This window comes from Phoca vitulina, unplaced genomic scaffold (assembly GCF_004348235.1).
Source record: "Phoca vitulina isolate PV1807 unplaced genomic scaffold, GSC_HSeal_1.0 scaffold61, whole genome shotgun sequence".
Lineage (NCBI taxonomy): Eukaryota > Metazoa > Chordata > Mammalia > Carnivora > Phocidae > Phoca > Phoca vitulina.
This window is the reverse complement of record NW_022589764.1, coordinates 9111600-9130803: the sequence shown is the minus strand read 5'-3', so window position 1 is coordinate 9130803 and position 19204 is coordinate 9111600. Positions and strand designations below refer to the sequence as shown.

The 19204-nt window shown below is 38.8% G+C and overlaps 1 pseudogene; it reads left to right on the top strand.

Annotated features, from left to right (window-relative positions):
• The first annotated feature begins 1214 nt into the window (after positions 1–1214).
• LOC116623815 lies at positions 1215–17867 on the top strand (annotated as a pseudogene).
• Positions 17868–19204: the final 1337 nt, after the last annotated feature.

Genomic DNA, 19204 nt, shown 5'->3' with positions numbered 1-19204 from the left:
CTGAGGGGTCTGGTAATAATAAATGGAGCCTGGTTCAGGCCTCTCACAGGGCAGAGCATTGTTGGAACTATGTGACTAAGACATGTAAAGTACTCCTAACACACAGTCATAATTCAATTCATGGCTATTATTCTTTTTCGTTTTTTGCTAGTGATTTGTGGGCTTCTCAATAGGGATCCCTTCCCACATAGGATAGGTGGTTTTGATCTAACCCTGTCCTTCTTAACTAAAGCTTTGCTTTCATAGATAGTTCTTTCTGAGCTGCCACACTCATGCCAAGCTGCACACCAAAGGATGTGAATTGCTATCACCTATTCCTTTATATGAGATCATTTCTTATCTGGAGTTTTATAGGCACAGAAGAAAATTGTTCTCAACATTACTGTGATTTGAAAATCTAATGGATTTATGATTTTTGTGTATGTTTTTGTCATAGGAATAAAAAAGTGGCAGTTTTATTGCCTTTGTTTTTTTGGCGGTTCCCATAGCAGTAAAATATTCACTCAATAATGACATTTACAACTTTCCAACTACAGGTAGGATTACATCTATTTGCACTTTAAATCCGTGGCAATAAAGCTTTCTCCCATCTATATCTCTGTTTTATTATGTGCTTAAAATTTGCTCTAAAAGATAAATAAAATGGAATAGCAGGGTATGAATCTAGAAGTTTTCAAGAAATGCTGATTTGTGTTTATATGACATAATTTCTTTTTTAAGCCCACTTCCACTGGTGGCAGAAATGAAATTTTAGACAAGTCAGGCCACACACACACACACACCCCCCACACACGCGTGCATTCTTCCAATCTTCCGCCAGGTTGTGGCTGTGTTTTATACGGTTCCTTGGTGCCATGGCCTCAGAGCTGGGTGGGGATGGGTGTCTATCCTCTGTTATATCACCTTCAGTCTGCCATCCCCTGAGAGGTACATCTCCATAGCTAGTCTGGTGTGTGCAGGCTGCTGGTCACCTCTCACTTCTCAATGCAGGGCCCCCTCTGTCCAACCTTCTCCCACCTACTTTAGGCTACACTTAGGGACCTAAAAGTAGCCCCCCGAAGCCTATGCCATTCTGGAGCCTCAGGGACTGAGTAGGAGTGGGGTACCTTTCTGTGGTACTCCTGACACCTGCTTCTCAGGCAACTCTGGAGTAAAAGGGAGTTCTGTGATGCTTGTATGTATCCAATAGCCTATGTGACCATAGATCCAGGACCATGTCTATGCTGCAGGTAAGGCACTCAGAGATTTTCCAAGCAAGTGGGGTCTTCTATACTCCTAGATTCCCTGAGTCATCTGGATTCTGCTGTGCCTTCTGGTCATCTCCGCCTGTTCTCTCTGCTAGGGCTCTGACTTCTGGGGGAGTGCCCTGGGATCTTGCTCAGAGTTTCATGACTCCACATTTCCCCTTTTCTTCTCTAACTTCTTCTATCCCTCTCCAGCCCATGAAAACTTGATCAACTCCTCAGGATGAGAAAAAAAACTGAATCAAAATGAGCACATATTTTTTGTCAGGGCCCAAATTTTGAAACTCAAAATGCTTTCATCTCAGACTATAGATTCAGACATGATTTTCAAAAGTCTAATTTTGAGATGTTAAAAGATTGTGTAATACAAACTTTCTCTCTCTCTCTTTCCCTCTCCCCCCCCACCCCACCCTCTTTCTCTGTCCCCCCACCCACCCACTCTGCTGTGCATGGTATACACTATGTACCCTGGCTGATGCCTCACTGGGTTAAGGCCAAAGGATGCCTGGAAGTACTGTGGGAAAAGAATTTGTTGTTTCTCTATAAAATATTACCCCACTGCACATGTAAATATTTGAATGCCATCTAGAAAGGGTTTTTTGCATCTATCAGATTCCTTGGTGATGCTAATAATGGCTGAACTGTGAGGTGTTGAGGATCACAGGCTGGGGTGCCTTAGGAGACCATGGGTTTCACCAGGAGATGTGGGAGCAGCCTGTGATGTGGTCTCTGGAGTGCTCAGTCCTGGCATTTAGTGCTGTGGCAGCTCCCCTGAGGATCCCTCTAGCAGCATGGTTCAGGGGGATCTGTGTGGAGGAAAATGGGGAGACTTGGAAATATTTGCTTGGGAATTTAATCACACAGCATGAGTGCATTCCTCATTTGTCTCCCTCCTTATCCTGCCATAACATACAGGAAAAAATAGGCACAGTGGAGGCTGAAGGGCATTCTCAGGGCCTCTCTGGACGATCCCTATATAGGGCTTCCAGAGACTGGTATGGACAGAGCTGGGGACAATGGCTGATTTACCTGGATCCAGGTCTTCTTAACCTCCTCATTCTGCCCACGTACATGCAGCCCTCAGCCCTCCACTCCCTTTAAATAAAGATATCAATATTGATCTCTTTTTCCTCTTATTCCTTCAGAGTTAAACTGATACAATAATTTAAGCTGGATTGTTTCTACTTTAACTACCACTGCTCCAGGCTGGGACTGCCTCTTCACCGTGGGATGTGTGGAGTTTACTCACCTCACCTAAAGAAGGAATTTCTACTGCAGTTGGTAGAGGGTGTTTTGGACTCTGCCCTCAAGTCACACACCACAGCTCCTTTGTGCTTTTTCAGGCCGGCACTGAATGGCCAAAATCACCATCCTTCCCCCTACAAGAGGAAGAGAGAAATACAGAAGGTACATGCTAATGAGCTGGCTTGAAGGAAATATCTGACAAAGTCTGATATTTGGAAGGAATACCAGGATCAAGAAAAGTGTGGATGAAGTTATGGAATTTGGGAAATATCACAAGTACTTAGAATATTAAAAACAAATAAAAACCTGAGTCCATAATGTGAGTTTTCAGAGGCACAGAACCCTCACCTCTCTGGGGCATTATGTGTGACCATGTGTGCCTCACACACTAATCTGGTTGTTACAAAGCACCACGGCACCATATCAGTCTTTCAGGGTTTCCTCTAGCTGCTTGGATCTGGGGCTTTTGACTCGGACTCAAGGATGCTCTTAGGGACAGTCCCATACTGGTTCCTGTGGCAGAAAATGCCATATCAGAAGCCCTATTCTGTACTCACCTATCCCGAGAAACCTGGGCCATCACTGTTCAGTAGGGACCCTCAGCAAAGTGAGAAAAATGGTTTCCAAACACAGTTCCCAGAAGGTGCAACAGACATTTTCCCTGGGGTTTGGTGGGATGGTTGAATTACTAAATAAGATGTTGGCATGAGGGTCAAGAGATCTGAAGTCAAGAGATCTGTGTAGTCAAGAGATCTGAACTGATGAGAGAGTCAAACATCCTCAATCCACAAAATGTTAGATTTTGCAAAGGACTGCAGAAATCTTTGATTCTGACTTTTTTTGGTGTTGAGGACTGTATTATTCTGGTTGGGTTGCCATAACAAAGTACTGTAGATGGAGGGGCTCAAACAACAAACATTTATTTGCTTCACCCTTCTGGAGGCTGGGAGTCCAAGATTCAGGTGTCAGCAGGACTGTTTCTCCTGAGGCCTCTCTCTTTGGCTTGTCTCTCCTTGGTCACCTTCTCACTGTGTCCTCATGTGGCCTTTCCCCTGTGTGTCCATCACTGGTGTTTTTCCTTCTTCTTATAAGGATACCAGTCACATTGGATTAGGGTCCTACCGCATGATCTCATTTAACTTTAATTACCCCTTTAAAGTGCCATATCCTAGTACAACCAGATTGGGAGTAGAGCTTCAACATAGGAATTTGATGGGGAGGGCACAGTGCAGTTCATAACAATGACCCATTCTGCTACTTCATGACTTAAAACAAGAAAGCATTACATTATCAATGGTATGAATAGAATGGGTTAGATGGTACACTGAAAGATATTCAGGAATGAAATCAGACACATCAGCATTGAAGCAGGACTCTAACCCACTGGTTGAGACAAAGCAAGTCACTTTGCCTCCTTGAGTCATTATTTCTTCACTGGGAAAACAGGGGAAGTGATATATATCCTGCATGGTTGGGAATATTAGAAATCATGTTTACAAAATGAGTACTCACAGAAGACATCATTCTGAACCATTGGCAACATTCTCGACACTCCACGGGATCCCAAGGTGCAGTTAAGTCCTTGCTGCCACTGTGAGAAGCATTTATATGAAGGATTCCTGAACATTGTGCTATAGGACCATGCAACCCTGGATACACCAGACTTGACATTGAGCCAAAGTCCAGATACACTCAGGGGCTTAACACACACTACTTCTATAAGAACATTATGGAAATTTTCTGTGGGATCCTGAATGAACATCTGACTTCTCATGAGGACTGGATCTGCTGCTGAGCATGCACCTCATGCTTCACCACATCTGCCAATATTCTAACCACAAACTTCTTCATGTGATCTCCTGAACAAGCTCTTTCTGTACCTTACAGTCCAGAAAAAAAGTTTTAATTAAAAATAAATAGATACCTTTAATGACAGGGCTACATGAGGGACTTAGTCAAGGTTGTAAACTAGAACATGGATTTTACAGAGTTACATTGAAATTCCTATCACTGCAGGAAGTTCTACCAGGATCTGAGGTCAAGGAAAGGGCTGAGGAAGGAGGCCAAGCAGAAAAGGGAAAGCTGGGGTGACTGATCACAATGACAAAGGAGTCCACACAATGGGGCAGGGTGGACTATCTCTGGAAATAAAAATAGTTAACTTAAGTTTCCAGATAAAATAGAGCAAAAGGCCTTCATGCATGAAACAACTACTTTTTTAAAGAAAAAATAGATAAAATAAATGAAACAATGGCTTTATGTCACTAGACATGAGACAGCAAAGGATAGTAATTCCTGAGAGATGGGAAATGAAAGGAGCAACCCCCTACAATTGCCTTAAGTTTCCAGATTACAACACAGTGAGGTACAACTAAGGCAGAGCCCAGAAGATTGTTTGAATGGAGGAGACAGAACTGAGATTCCAGAGCAAGAGACACAGAGTACATGCAACAGAGTACCAGAGAGGAGAGAGCTGCAAAAAGTCCTTGAGTGGTCAGCAGAATATCATCAAGGCATGCATGTGAAGAAACTACCAGAGGTTGTAGAAAGAGCCTCCTAAAAGGATCAGAGGGAACTGTGCCTGCACTCACATGGGCTAAAAATCATATCTGTTCCCCCAACCATACTGGTGGATAATTTATAGGGTATTGGGTAGAATCGTAAGAACAGACTTGCCTCACTTATAGGTGATAATAAACTCCTTATTGAACACTAGATCCTGTCTAGCAAATCTTAAAGCAGAACCCTAAAGGATCAAACTGTTTCCCTGTAACCTAATGGCAAACTGAGCTCAACAATATTTGTAGGGATACCTAGCTGGCTCAGTCAGTAGAGCACGCAACTCTTGATCTCAGGGTTATGAGTCAAGTCCCACACTGGGCATGGAGCCTACTTAAAGAAAAAAAAAAAAAAGAATATTTGTAGGAATACAAAAAGTCCATCATGTAACAGGACAAAAATCACAATGTCATACAACAATTAAAAATAATCAGACATGCAAAGAAGTAGGAAAATGATCTGAGAAAGATACATTAGAATTAAGAGAAAAGAACATTACAATTGTTATTACTCTATTCCAGGTGTTCAAAAAAATTTAAATAGAGACATGACCCAAATAAAACCTCTAAAAACGTAAATGATAAGCCTGAGATGAAAAATGAAATACACTATATAAATTAAGGGCATGTTAGACATTGCAGAAAAACAGATTTTGTGAATTTGAAGACACAGCAATGGAAGCTATCCAAGAACAAACACATCGAGGAGGAAAAAAAAAAAAAAACAATAAATGAATGAAAAGAGCATCAATGAGCTGTGGAACAAAACTTTAAGTGGTCTAATATGTGTGTAAATGGTATTCATAGAGGGAGAAGGGCAGAAAAAAGGGCAGAAAAAAGTATCTGAAGAAATAATAGCCAAAAACATTTCAAATTTGATAAAAATTACAAAGCAAAAGATCAAAGATATTTAACAAATTCCAAGCACAAGCCACATGAAAAAAAATACACCAAGGCACATCATAATCAAATTGCTCAAAACAGAGGGGTGGAGCAAGATGGCGGAGGAGTAGGAGACCTGGATTTCGTCTGGTCTCAGGAATTCAGCTGGATAGGGATCAAACCATTCTGAACACCTACGAACTCAACAGGAGATCGAAGAAAAGAATAGCAGCAACTCTCTGAACAGAAAAGCAACCACTTTCTGGAAGGTAGGACGTGCGGAGAAGTGAATCCGAGGCGATATCCAGGAGGATAGACGGCGGGGGAAGGGGCCTCCATCGGCCGCTTCTGGCAAGTGATAGAGCCGCCGAGCACAAAATCAGGACTTTTAGAAGTCGGCTCCGCCGAGGGACGTCACTCTGGTGGCTAAGCAGGGGGTGGAACCCTCGTGGGACAGTGTGGTCTCAGGACCCTCGGGGTCACAGAAAGACCGGGGGTGCCTGAGTGCAGCAGAGCTCCCAGGTATCGGAGCAGGGAAGCGGGCTGCAGAGACAGAGCCGAGGTGCAGGCTTTCAGCTCGGGGTTGTCATAAACCGTGATCCGTGGCACAGTCGGGCCACTGCACCTCCAGCAGGGACCCAACAAGCGGCAGATCCGGGGAGACTCACCTTCTTCCCCCGGGAGGAGCGGCGCGGGAGCACACCGCAGGGATCTGCTGGGTTTGGAGACTCCACCCGGGGTCGGGTGCCAGAGATAGAAACGCGCGGTCACAGGCCGGGTGAGCACGGAGTGCGGCCGGAGACCGGGGAGACGGGAGTGACTGACTGCTTTTCTCTGGGGGCTCACTGAGGAGCAGGGCCCCGAGTTCTCGGCTCCTCCGGGGCAGAGATTGGGAGGCTGCCATTTTCACTCTTGGCCTCCAAAGCTGTACGGAAACCTTGCAGGGAACAAAAGCTCCCGAAAGCAAACCCGAGCGGATTACTTAGCCCGGACCCGGCAAGGGCGGGGCAATTCCACCTCTGGCAAAGACATTTGGGAACCATGGCAACAGGCCCCTCCCCCAGAAGATCCGCGAGAACAGCCAGCCAAGGCCAAGTTTACCCATCAATGAGAACGGCAGAACTCCAGCGTTAGGGCAATACGGCTCATAGAATTCATGGCTTTTTTACCATGATTCTTTAGTCTTTCAAAGTTAATTTTTTTTTAACTGTCTTTTTTTTTTTTGAATTTTTCTTTTTCCCTTGTTCAACCAACATCTTATCAATCCCTTTTTTAAAAAACACTTTTATTTTTCATTTTTACAGTCATATTCTATCCCTTCATAGTAGTTACCCTTATTTTTGGCATATATATATATAAGTTGTTCTCTCTTTAAAATTTTGAGATAGTTTCTTCTAACAGATCAAAATATACCCTAAATCTCTAGTGTATGGTTTTGTTCTACTCTCCTGCCTGATCACATTCTCTCCCTTTTTTTTTCTTTCTTTTTTTTTTAAATCCTCTTTTCTTTTTTCAAACAACTTCTTATCAATTCCTTTTATAAAATTTTTTTATAATTTTCATTTTTACAGTCATATTCCATCCCTTCATCATATCAACCCTTATTTTTGTACATATATAAGTTTTTCTTTCTTTAAAATTTTGGGAGGCATTTTCTTCTAACAGACCAAAATACACCCAAAATCTAGTGTGTGGCACTGATCTATGTACCAGCCTGATCATATTTGATCATATTCTGTTTTTTTTTTTGTATTGTTCTGTTTTTTTTTCTGTTTTTATCTTTTTCTTTTTCTTTTTTTTTTTTTCCTTTTTCTTTTTTCTTTCTTTCCCTTTCTTTTTCCCCCAGCTTCAGGTCTTTTCTGATTTGTTTAGAGTATATTTTCTGGGGACGTTGTTACCCTGTTAACATTTTGTTCTCTCATTAATCTATTCTCCTCTGGACAAAATGACAATATGGAAAAAATCACCTCAACAAAAGGAACAAGAGGTAGTACCAACTGCCAGGGACCTACTCAATACGGACATTAGTACGATGTTGGATCTAGAGTTCAGAATCATCACTTTAAAGATACTAGCTGGGCTTGAAAAAAGCATGGAAGTTATTAGAGAAACACTTTCTGGAGAAATAAAAGAACTAAAATCTAACCAAGTCGAAATCAAAAAGTCTATTAATGAGGTGCAATCAAAAATGGGGGCACTAACTGCTAGGATAAATGAGGCAAAAGAGAGAATCAGTGAGATAGAAGACCAAATGATGGAAAATAAAGAAGCTGAGAAAAAGAGAGATAAACAACTACTGGGTCACGAGGGCAGAATTCGAGAGATAAGCGATACCATAAGACGAAACAACATTAGAATAATTGGGATCCCAGAAGAAGAAGAAAGAGAGAGAGGGACAGAAGGTATATTGGAGCAAATTATAGCAGAGAACTTCCCTAATTTGGGGAAGGAAACAGGCATCAAAATCCAGGAGGCACAGACAACCCCTCTCAAAATCAATAAAAATAGGTCAACACCACGACATCTAATAGTAAAATTTACAAGTCTCAGAGACAAAGAGAAAATCCTGAAAGCAGCTCGGGAGAAGACATATGTAACCTACAATGGTAGAAACATTAGATTGGCAACAGACCTATCCACAGAGACCTGGCAGGCCAGAAAGGACTGGCATGATATCTTCAGAGCACTAAACAAGAAAAATATGCAGGCAAGAATACTATATCCAGCTAGGCTGTCATTGAAAATAGAAGGAGAGATAAAAAGCTTCCAGGACAAACAAAAACTAAAGGAATTGGCAAACACGAAACCAGCCCTACAAGAAATCTTGAAAGGGGTCCTCTAAGCAAAGAGAGAGCCTAAAAGCAACATAGACCAGAAAGGAACACAGACAATACACAGTAACAGTCACCTTACAGGCAATACAATAGCACTAAATTCCTATCTTTCAATAGTTACCCTGAATGTAAATGGGCTAAATGCCCCAATCAAAAGACACAGGCTATCAGATTGGATTAAAAAACAAGACCCATCAATATGCTGTCTGCAAGAGACTCATTTTAGATCCAAAGACACCCCCAGATTTAAAGTAAGGGGGTGGAAAACCATTTACCACGCTAATGGACACCAAAAGAAACCTGGGGTGGCAATCCTTATATCAGATTAGATTTTAAACCAAAGACTGTAATAAGAGATGAGGAACGACACTATATCCTACTTAAAGGGTCTATCCAACAAGAAGATCTAAAAATTGTAAATATCTATGCCCCTAACATGGGAGCAGCCAATCATATAAGGCAATTAATAACACGAGCAAAGAAACACATCGACAACAATACAATAATAGTGGGGGACATTAACACACCCTTCACTGAAATGGAAAGATCATCTAAGCAAAAGATCAACAAGGAAATAAAGACTTTAAATGACACACAAGACCAAATGGACTTCACAGACATATTCAGAACATTCCATCCCAAAGCAACGGAATACACATTCTTCTCTAGTGCCCATGGAACATTCTCCGGAATAGATCACATCCTAGGTCATAAATCAGGTCTCAACCGGTACCAAAAGATTGGGATCAATCCCTGCCTATTTTCAGACCACAATGCTTTGAAACTAGAACTCAATCACAAGAGGAAAGTCGGAAAGAACTCAAAAACATGGAGGCTAAAGAGCATCCTACTAAAGAATGAATGGGTCAACCAGGAAATTAAAGAAGAGTTAAAAAAATTCATGGAAACCAATGAAAATGAAAACACAACTATTCAAAATCTTTGGGATGCAGCAAAAGCAGCCCTAAGAGGCAAGTATATAGCAATATAAGCCTTTCTCAAGAAACAAGAAAGGTCTCAAGCACACAACCTAACCCTACACCTAAAGGAGCTGGAGAAAGAACAGCAAATAAAGCCTAAACCCAGCAGGAGAAGAGAAATAATAAAGATCAGAGCAGAAATCAATGAAATAGAAACCAAAAGAACAGTAGAACAAATCAACGAAACTAGGAGCTGGTTCTTTGAAAGAATTAACAAGATTGATAAACCCCTGGCCAGACTTATCAAAAAGAAAAGAGAAATGACCCAAATCAACAAAATCATGAATGAAAGAGGAGAGATCACAACCAACACCAAAGAAATACAAACAATCATAAGAACATATTATGAGCAACTATATGCCAGCAAATTAGATAATCTGGAAGAAATGGGTGCATTCCTAGAGATGTATCAACTACCAAAACTGAACCAGGAAGAAATAGAAAACCTGAACAGACCTATAACCACTAAGGAAATTGAAGCAGTCATCAAAAATCTTCCAACAAACAAAAGCCCAGGGCCAGATGGCTTCCCAGGGGAATTCTACCAAACATTTCAAGAAGAATTAATACCAATTCTTCTGAAACTGTTCCAAAAAATAGAAATGGAAGGAAAACTTCCAAACTCGTTTTATGAGGCCACCATTACCTTGATCCCTAAACCAGACAAAGACCCCATCAAAAAGGAGAATTACAGACCAATATCCCTGATGAACATGGATGCAAAAATTCTCACCAAAATACTAGCCAATAGGATCCAACAGTACATTAAAAGGATTATTCACCACGACCAAGTGGGATTTATCCCTGGGCTGCAGGGTTGGTTCAACATCCGCAAATCAATCAACGTGATACAATACATTAACAAAAGAAAGAACAAGAATCATATGATCCTCTCAATAGATGCAGAAAAAGCATTTGACAAAGTACAGCATCCTTTCTTGATCAAAACTCTTCAGAGTATAGGGATAGATGGTACATACCTCAATATCATAAAAGCCATCTATGAAAAACCCACAGCAAATATCATTCTCAATGGGGAAAAACTGAGAGCTTTCCCCCTAAGGTCAGGAACGTGGCAGGGATGTCCACTATCACCACTGCTATTCAACATATTATTAGAAGTCCTAGCCACAGCAATCAGACAACAAAAAGAAATAAAAGGCATCCAAATCGGGAAAGAAGGAGTCAAACTCTCACTCTTTGCAGATGATATGATACTTTATGTGGAAAACCCAAAAGACTCCACCCCAAAACTGCTAGAACTCATACAGGAATTCAGTCAAGTGGCAGGATAGAAAATCAATGCACAGAAATCAGTGGCATTCCTATACACCAACAACAAGACAGAAGAAAGAGAAATTAAGGAGTCGATCCCATTTACAATTGCACCCAAAACCATAAGATACCTGGGAATAAATCTAACCAAAGAGGCAAAGGATCTGTACTCAGAAAACTATAAAATACTCATGAAAGAAATTGAGGAAGACACAAAGAAATGGAAAAACGTTCCATGCTCATGGATCGGAAGAACAAATATTGTGAAGATGTCAATGCTACCTAGAGCCATCTACACATTCAATGCAATCCCCATCAAAATACCATCCACTTTTTTTCAATGAAATGGAACAAATAATCCTAAAATTTGTATGGAACCAGAAAAGACCCCGAATAGCCAGAGGAATGTTGAAAAAGAAAAGCAAAGCTGGTGGCATCACAATTCCAGACTTCCAGCTCTATTACAAAGCTGTCATCATCAAGACAGTATGGTACTGGCACAAAAACAGACACATAGATCAATGGAACAGAATAGAGAGCCCAGAAATGGACCCTCAACTCTATGGTCAACTAATCTTTGACAAAGCAGGAAAGAATGTCCAATGGGAAAAAGACAGTCTCTTCAACAAATGGTGTTGGGAAAATTGGACAGCCACATGCAGAAGAATGAAACTGGACCATTTCCTTACACCACACACAAAAATAGACTCCAAATGGTTGAAAGACCTCAATGTGAGACAGGAGTCCATCAAAATCCTTGAGGAGAACACAGGCAGCAACCTCTTCGACCTCAGCCACAGCAACTTCTTCCTAGAAACATGGCCAAAGGCAAGGGAAGCAAGGGCAAAAATGAACTATTGGGACTTCATCAAGATAAAAAGCTTTTGCACAGCAAAAGAAACAGTCAACAAAACCAAAAGACAGCCAACAGAATGGGAGAAGATACTTGCAAATGACATATCAGATAAAGGGTTAGTATCCAAAATCTATAAAGAACTTATCAAACTCAACACCCAAAGAACAAAGAATCCAATCAAGAAATGGGCAGAAGACATGAACAGACATTTTTCCAAAGACATCCAAATGGCCAACAGACACATGAAAAAGTGCTCAACATCGCCCAGCATCAGGGAAATCCAAATCAAAGCCTCAATGAGATACCACCTCACACCAGTCAGAATGGCTAAAATTAACAAGTCAGGAAATGACAGATGTTGGCGGGGATGCAGAGAAAGGGGAACCCTCCTACACTGTTGGTGGGAATGCAAGCTGGTGCAACCACTCTGGAGAACAGTATGGAGGTTCCTCAAAAAGTTGAAGATAGAGCTACCACATGATCCAGCAATTGCACTACTGGGTATTTACCCCAAAGATACAAATGTAGGGATCCGAAAGGGTACGTGCACCCCAATGTTTATAGCAGCAATGTCCACAATAGCCAAACTGTGGAAAGAGCCAAGATGTCCATCGACAGATGAATGGATAAAGAAGAAGTGGTATATATATACAATGGAATATTATGCAGCCATCAAAAGGAATGAGTTCTTGCCATTTGCAACGACGTGGATCGAACTGGAGGGTGTTATGCTGAGCGAAATAAGTCAATCAGAGAAAGACATGTATCATATGACCTCACTGATATGAGGAATTCTTAATCTCAGGAGACAAACTGAGGGTTGCTGGAGTGGGGTTTGGGGTGGGAGGGATGGGATGGCTGGGTGATAGACACTGGGGAGGATATGTGCTATGGTGAGCGCTGTGAATTGTGCAAGACTGTTGAATCACAGATCTGTACCTGTGAAACAAATAATACGTTATATGTTAAGAAAAAAAAAAAGAAGATAGCAGGAGGGGAAGAATGAAAGGGGGGAAATCGGAGGGGGAGACGAACCATGAGAGACGATGGACTCTGAAAAACAAACTGAGGGTTCTAGAGGGGAGGCGGGTGGGAGAATGGGTTAGCCTGGTGATGGGTATTAAAGAGGGCACGTTCTGCATGGAGCACTGGGTGTTATGCACAAACAATGAATCATGGAACACTACATCAAAAACTAATGATGTAATGTATGATGATTAACATAATAATAAAATTTAAAAAAAAAAAACAAAAACAAAACTTCAAATTGCTCAAAACACCTCATGAAGAGAAAATCTTAAAAATAGACATGAAAAAAGACTTGTCATATACACAGGAACAAAAATCAGGATGATGGTAAATTTCTCATTAAAAAAACAAAAACAAAAACAAGGAAAGCAATAATACAGGGAAAATCTTTAAAGCACTGAAAGTAAAAACTGTCATCCTATATCCAGACAAAATACATTTCAAAATTGAAGAAAAAATAAGTACATTTTCAGACATATAAATCCAAAATAATTCATTATCACAAAACAAGGAAATCCAACAGGCAGAAGAAAGATAGAAATATGGATCTACACACAGAATGAAGAGACCAGAAATGATAACCACATTAGGTAAATATACAAGATTATTTCTTATTATTTATATCTATTTAAAAGAAAATTGTTTGAACAACAGTAATAGTAATGTACTGTGGGGTTTATAATATATATAAAATCATATGGATAACAGTAATAGCACAAAGGCCAGGATAACTAAAAAATATACTGTTGTACAGTTCTTACGCTCTACTTGAAGTGTTATAAGATCACATGAAGATATACTGTGGTAAGTTAAAGATGTATTCTATAAATCCTAAAGCAACCACCAAACAATAACATAAAGAGCTATAACTAATAAGCCAACAGATGTTAAAGTGGAATCATAAATAACACTCATTTTACCTAAGAAGAAATAGGAAAAAGGGGAACAAAGTACAGAAGAGATAAACAGAAAAGAAGAGCAAGATTTAAAGTTAATTATGCCAATTATCACACTAGCTTTAAAGGGTCTGACCACTCTGATTAAAAGTTGGGGATTAGCAGATTAGATAAAATGTTCAAGATCTAACTGTATGTTGTCTACAAAAAAAAACAAAAGAGAGAGAGAGAGACAAAGAGACTGCATTTTACATACAAAGATACAAATCATTTAAAAGAAAAAGGATAAAAAATTGTACATCATATTAAAAATAATTAAATAGTACTAAATTTGCTCATTTAATATCAGAAGTAGTCAATTTTGGACCACAGAATATTGCTATCAAAAATAAGCTTAATTCACAATGATAAAGGGGTCAATTAAAGAGGACATGACAATCCTAAATATGTATGCAACCACCAATTCAGAATACTTGAAGTAAACACCGATAGAACTGCAGGGAGAAATACACAAATCTATTATTACAGTCAGAGATTTAAATAATTATTAATATTTATTAATTCTTAAGAATTAATAGAGGGGCGCCAAAGCTGGCTCAGTCGGTAAAGCATGTGACTCTTGATCTTGAATTCAAGCCCCACATTAGGTGTAGAGATTACTTAAAAATAAGAATAAAAGATTATTAAAAATGAGAATAAAAATAAGAATTCATAGAACAAATAACAGGAACTCAGTAACAACACAGAAGACTTTAATACACTGAACCAACTTTTCCTAATTGACATACAGAACATTCCAATAACCAACATTAGAATATTTTTTTCATGTGCAACAGAAACAATATTAACCAAGATAGAACATATTCTGGGCTCTAAAACAAGTCTCAATAAATTCAAAAGGATTTAAGTCAAACAAAGTATGTTCTCTAACCATAAGCAATTAAACTAGAAATCAATAATAGAAATATCTCTGAGGGAAAAAAATTCCTAAATATTGGAAACTAATTTACACACTTATAAATAACACATAGGTCAAAGAAAAAAATCAGAATGGAAATTAGAAAGTATTATGAAATGAATGCAAATGAAAATGCAACATGTCAAATTTGTGGGCTTCCACTTCAATTATGTTAGAAAAAGAAAAGGTCTCAAATCAATGACCACAGAGTCCACCAGTAAGAAAAAAGAGCAAACATAATAGAATATATACAGAAAAAAATGGAATTTAAAAGTAGAAACTAATGGGGGCGCCTGGGTGGCTCAGTTGGTTAAGCGACTGCCTTCGGCTCAGGTCATGATCCTGGAGTCCCGGGATCGAGTCCCGCATCGGGCTCCCTGCTCAGCAGGGAGTCTGCTTCTCCCTCTGACCCTCCCCCCTCTCATGCTCTCTCTCTATCTCATTCTGTCTCTCAAATAAAATCTTAAAAAAAAAAAGTTTAAAAGTAGAAACTAATGTAACAGAAAACCAACCAAAAAAAAAAAAAAAAACAAATCAATGAAATCAAAAGTCAGGTCTTTTAGAAACTCAATAAACTGATAAACCTCTAGCCAACTGATCAGAAGGAAAGAAGGTGCAGATTACTACCTTCAAGGATGAAACATGTGACATTACTACAGATTCTATAGGTTCAAAGAAATATATGGATTATTAATAACAATTTTATATCAATAAATTTGACAAGTTAGATGAAATGGGCAACTTTTTGAAATATATAACTAGAAACCTCACTCAAGAAGAAACAGATAGCATGAATTGTCCTTTATCAAGGAAATTAAAATTATACTCGACATCCTTAAAAAGCAAACAAGTGAAAAAATGCCTACCAGACCCAAATATCTTCACTGAGGAATTTAAGCAAGAAATAATATTAATTCTACATAAACTACAAACTCTTACATAAAATCAAAGAGAAAGGAATACTTCCCAATTCATTCCATGAGACCAGAATTACTCTGATATGAAAACCAGGAGAAGACATTACAAGAAAAGAAAACTACAAAGCAATGTCTTTTGTGAATATAAACACAAAATCCCTGGACAAAATACAAGCAAACTGAATCAACATGTGAAAGAGAGCAAATGCATGGCCAGTTTGGATTTATCCTAGCAGTGCATAGTTGATTTAACATCTGAAAATCAATTAATTAATATACCATGCATTCCAGTCATTTCACACTTAGGTATTTATTTACCCAAGAGAAATCAAGGCATATATATCCATATAAAAATATGTACATGAATTTTTATAGCAGCTATATTTATAAAAGCCAAAACCTATAAAGTCCAAAATCCTTACCAATGATTGAATAAACAGACTGCAGTATATTTATACAATGGAATATTACTCAACAATAAAATGGAATTAACTAGTGATACATGCAACAACATAAATGAATCTCAAAATAATTATGCCAAGTTAAAGAAACAGAATTTTATTTAAATTCTACAAAACACAAACTAGTGTATAGTGACAGTCGATCAGTGGTCGTCTATGGATAGGGGCAGACTGGAGACGTGAGGGAGCGAATGATCATAAAGTGGCATGAAGAAATTTGAGGGGATGACATGTATATATTCACAATCTTGATTATGGTGGGCGCCTGGGTGGCTCAGTCGTTAAGCGTCTGCCTTCGGCTCAGGTCATGATCTCAGGGTCCTGGGATCGAGCCCCACACCGGGCTCTCTGCTCCGCGGGAAGCCTGCTTCTCCCTCTCCCACTCCCCCGCTTGTGTTCCCTCTCTCGCTGTGGGTCTCTCTCTGTCAAATAAATAAAATCTTTAAAAAAAAAAAACCTTGATTATGGTGATAGTTTAACAGGTGTATTCATATGTTAAACATATCTAATTAACATATCTAATATGTTAAAACATATCTTCAAATGTATACATATCATAATGTCAGTTGTGCCTCAATAAAGCTATTTTATAAAGAAAATAATAATAACCAACTTTAAAAAGGCCAGGATGCTTTTGGAAATACGTGTCGTGGTGGCTGCATGTTTGCACCAACCAAAACCTGGCACCATTGGCACCACAGAGTGAACACAACACAGAAGCCATATGCCATCTGCTCTGCCCTGGCTGCCTCAGCCTTACCAGTGCTGGTCATGTCTAAAGGTCATCCTATTGAGGAAGTTCCTGAACTTCCTTTCATGGCTGAAGATAAAGTTGAAGGCTACAGGAAGACCAAGGAGGCTGTTTTGCTTCTTAAGAAACTTAAATGATATCAAAAAGGTCTATGATATCAATGGAATGATATAAAAAAGGTCTATGTATCAAAAAGGAATATCAAAAAGATCTATGCCTCACAGCGAATGAGAGCTGGCAAGGGCAAAACGAGAAACCATCATTGTCTCTAGTGCAGGGGACCCTGCATCATCTACAATGAAGACAACAGTATCATCAAGGCCTTCAGAAACATCCCTGGAATTACTTTACTTAATGTAAGCAAACTGAAGATTTTGAAACTTGCTCCTGGTGGGCATGTGGGACATTTCCGCATTTGGACTGAAAGAGCTTTCCACAAGTTAAGATGATCTGTATGGCACTTGGTGGAAGGCTGCCTCCCTCAAGAGTAACTATAACCTTCCCATGCATAAGATGCTTAATACCGACCTTAGCAGAATCTTGAAAAGCCCAGAGATTCAAAGAGCCCTCCGAGCATGACGCAAGAAAATTCATGGCAGAGTCCTGAAGAAGAATCCACTGAAGAACCTGAGAATCATGTTGAAGCTAAACCCATATGCAAAGGCCATGCACCAGAACACCATTCTTCACAAGGCCAAGAATTACAAACTGTGGATGGATAAGGCAGCAGCAAACTTAGAAGCCAAATCAGATGAAAAGGGGGTTCCAGGCAAGAAGCCTGTGGTAGGGAAGAAAGGAAAGAAGGCTACTGGTGTGAAGAAGAAGAAACCTTTGGTGGGAAAAAAGTCTGCAGCTACCAAGAAACCAGCAGCTGATAAGAAGGCTGCAGAAAAGAAACACACCACGAAAGACAAGAAGTCTGATGCCTAAAAACTTACATTTGTTTATTCCATAAAAGTCAAATAATTTGGACAGCTAATTCTGAATAAAGACCTGATCAAAGACAGTGAGAAAAAAACAATATCAAATATCCCCAAATTGATCTATAGATTCAATGTAATTCCAAATAAAATTCTAGAAAGCTTTTTAAAAGAAATTGACAAGTTAATATTAAAATTTATATGAAAATACAATAGACTTTTATAAAACTAAACAAGAAAAAAATTTGGAATACTTACTCTATCTGACTTCGAGACTTCATATAATACAACACTAATCAAGGCAGTGTGGCACTGGCATCAATATAAATGGAACACAGTCTATACCTATGTGTATAGAACAGATCTGAGTTCTGACACTGGTTCCAAGGCAATTAAATGTGGAAAAAAATATTTTGAAGAAAGGATGTTAGAACAATTGGAAAACTACTAGCAATAAAATAAACATTAACCATTACCTCACACCATAAAAAAAATGAACTCCAAATGGATTATACACCTAAAATGAAAACCCAAAGCTATAAAACTCCTAGAAGAAAACAGAAAATCTATGTGGTGTTAGGGCAGGGAAAGTTTTCTTAGATGCAACACAAAATGTAAAATTGTAAAATATAAATACATACATGCATGCAAAAATGCATAAGTAAATAGAATTTAACCAAAATAAAAAAGTTTTGCTCTCCAGAGAGCAAAGAAAATTACTGGAAAATTAGAAAGGCAAGCCATAAACTGAGAGAAAATATTTCCAAAAATGTATGACAAAGGACTTGTATTCAAAAGATAGAAAGAGTTCTTACAAAACAATAACAAAATACAAACTAATAATAATGTAAGGAAAATATTTGATCAGGCACTTCACAAATAAAAAAATATAAATAGCCAATAAGTACATAAAAATATGCCTAATAATGTTATTTTTTCAGGAAAATATAAATTAAAGCCATAATAAGATACCACTCCCTTACCATTAGAACTACTAAATGTTATAACAAATAAAAATTAAAATTAAAAAACACTGACTTTACCAAGTGTTATGAGAATATGAATAAATTGAGATATTCATGCACTGGTGGGAATATAAAATGATACTAGTCCTTTGGAAAATAATTTGATGGTTTCCTAAAAATTTAAACATACACCTACTATATGAGCCAACATTCTACTTATGATTATTTATCCAAGAGGAATAAAATCATATGATCACACAAAGATCTATAGATAAATGTATATAACATTTTTATCTGTAATAGCTAAATACTGGAAATAAATGCCCATTTTGAGTTGGGCAAGTGAATGGATAATAATTTGTGGAATATCTATACAATGGAATATTACTCAGTAACTTATGCAACACAAGTGAATCTCAAGATAATTATGCTG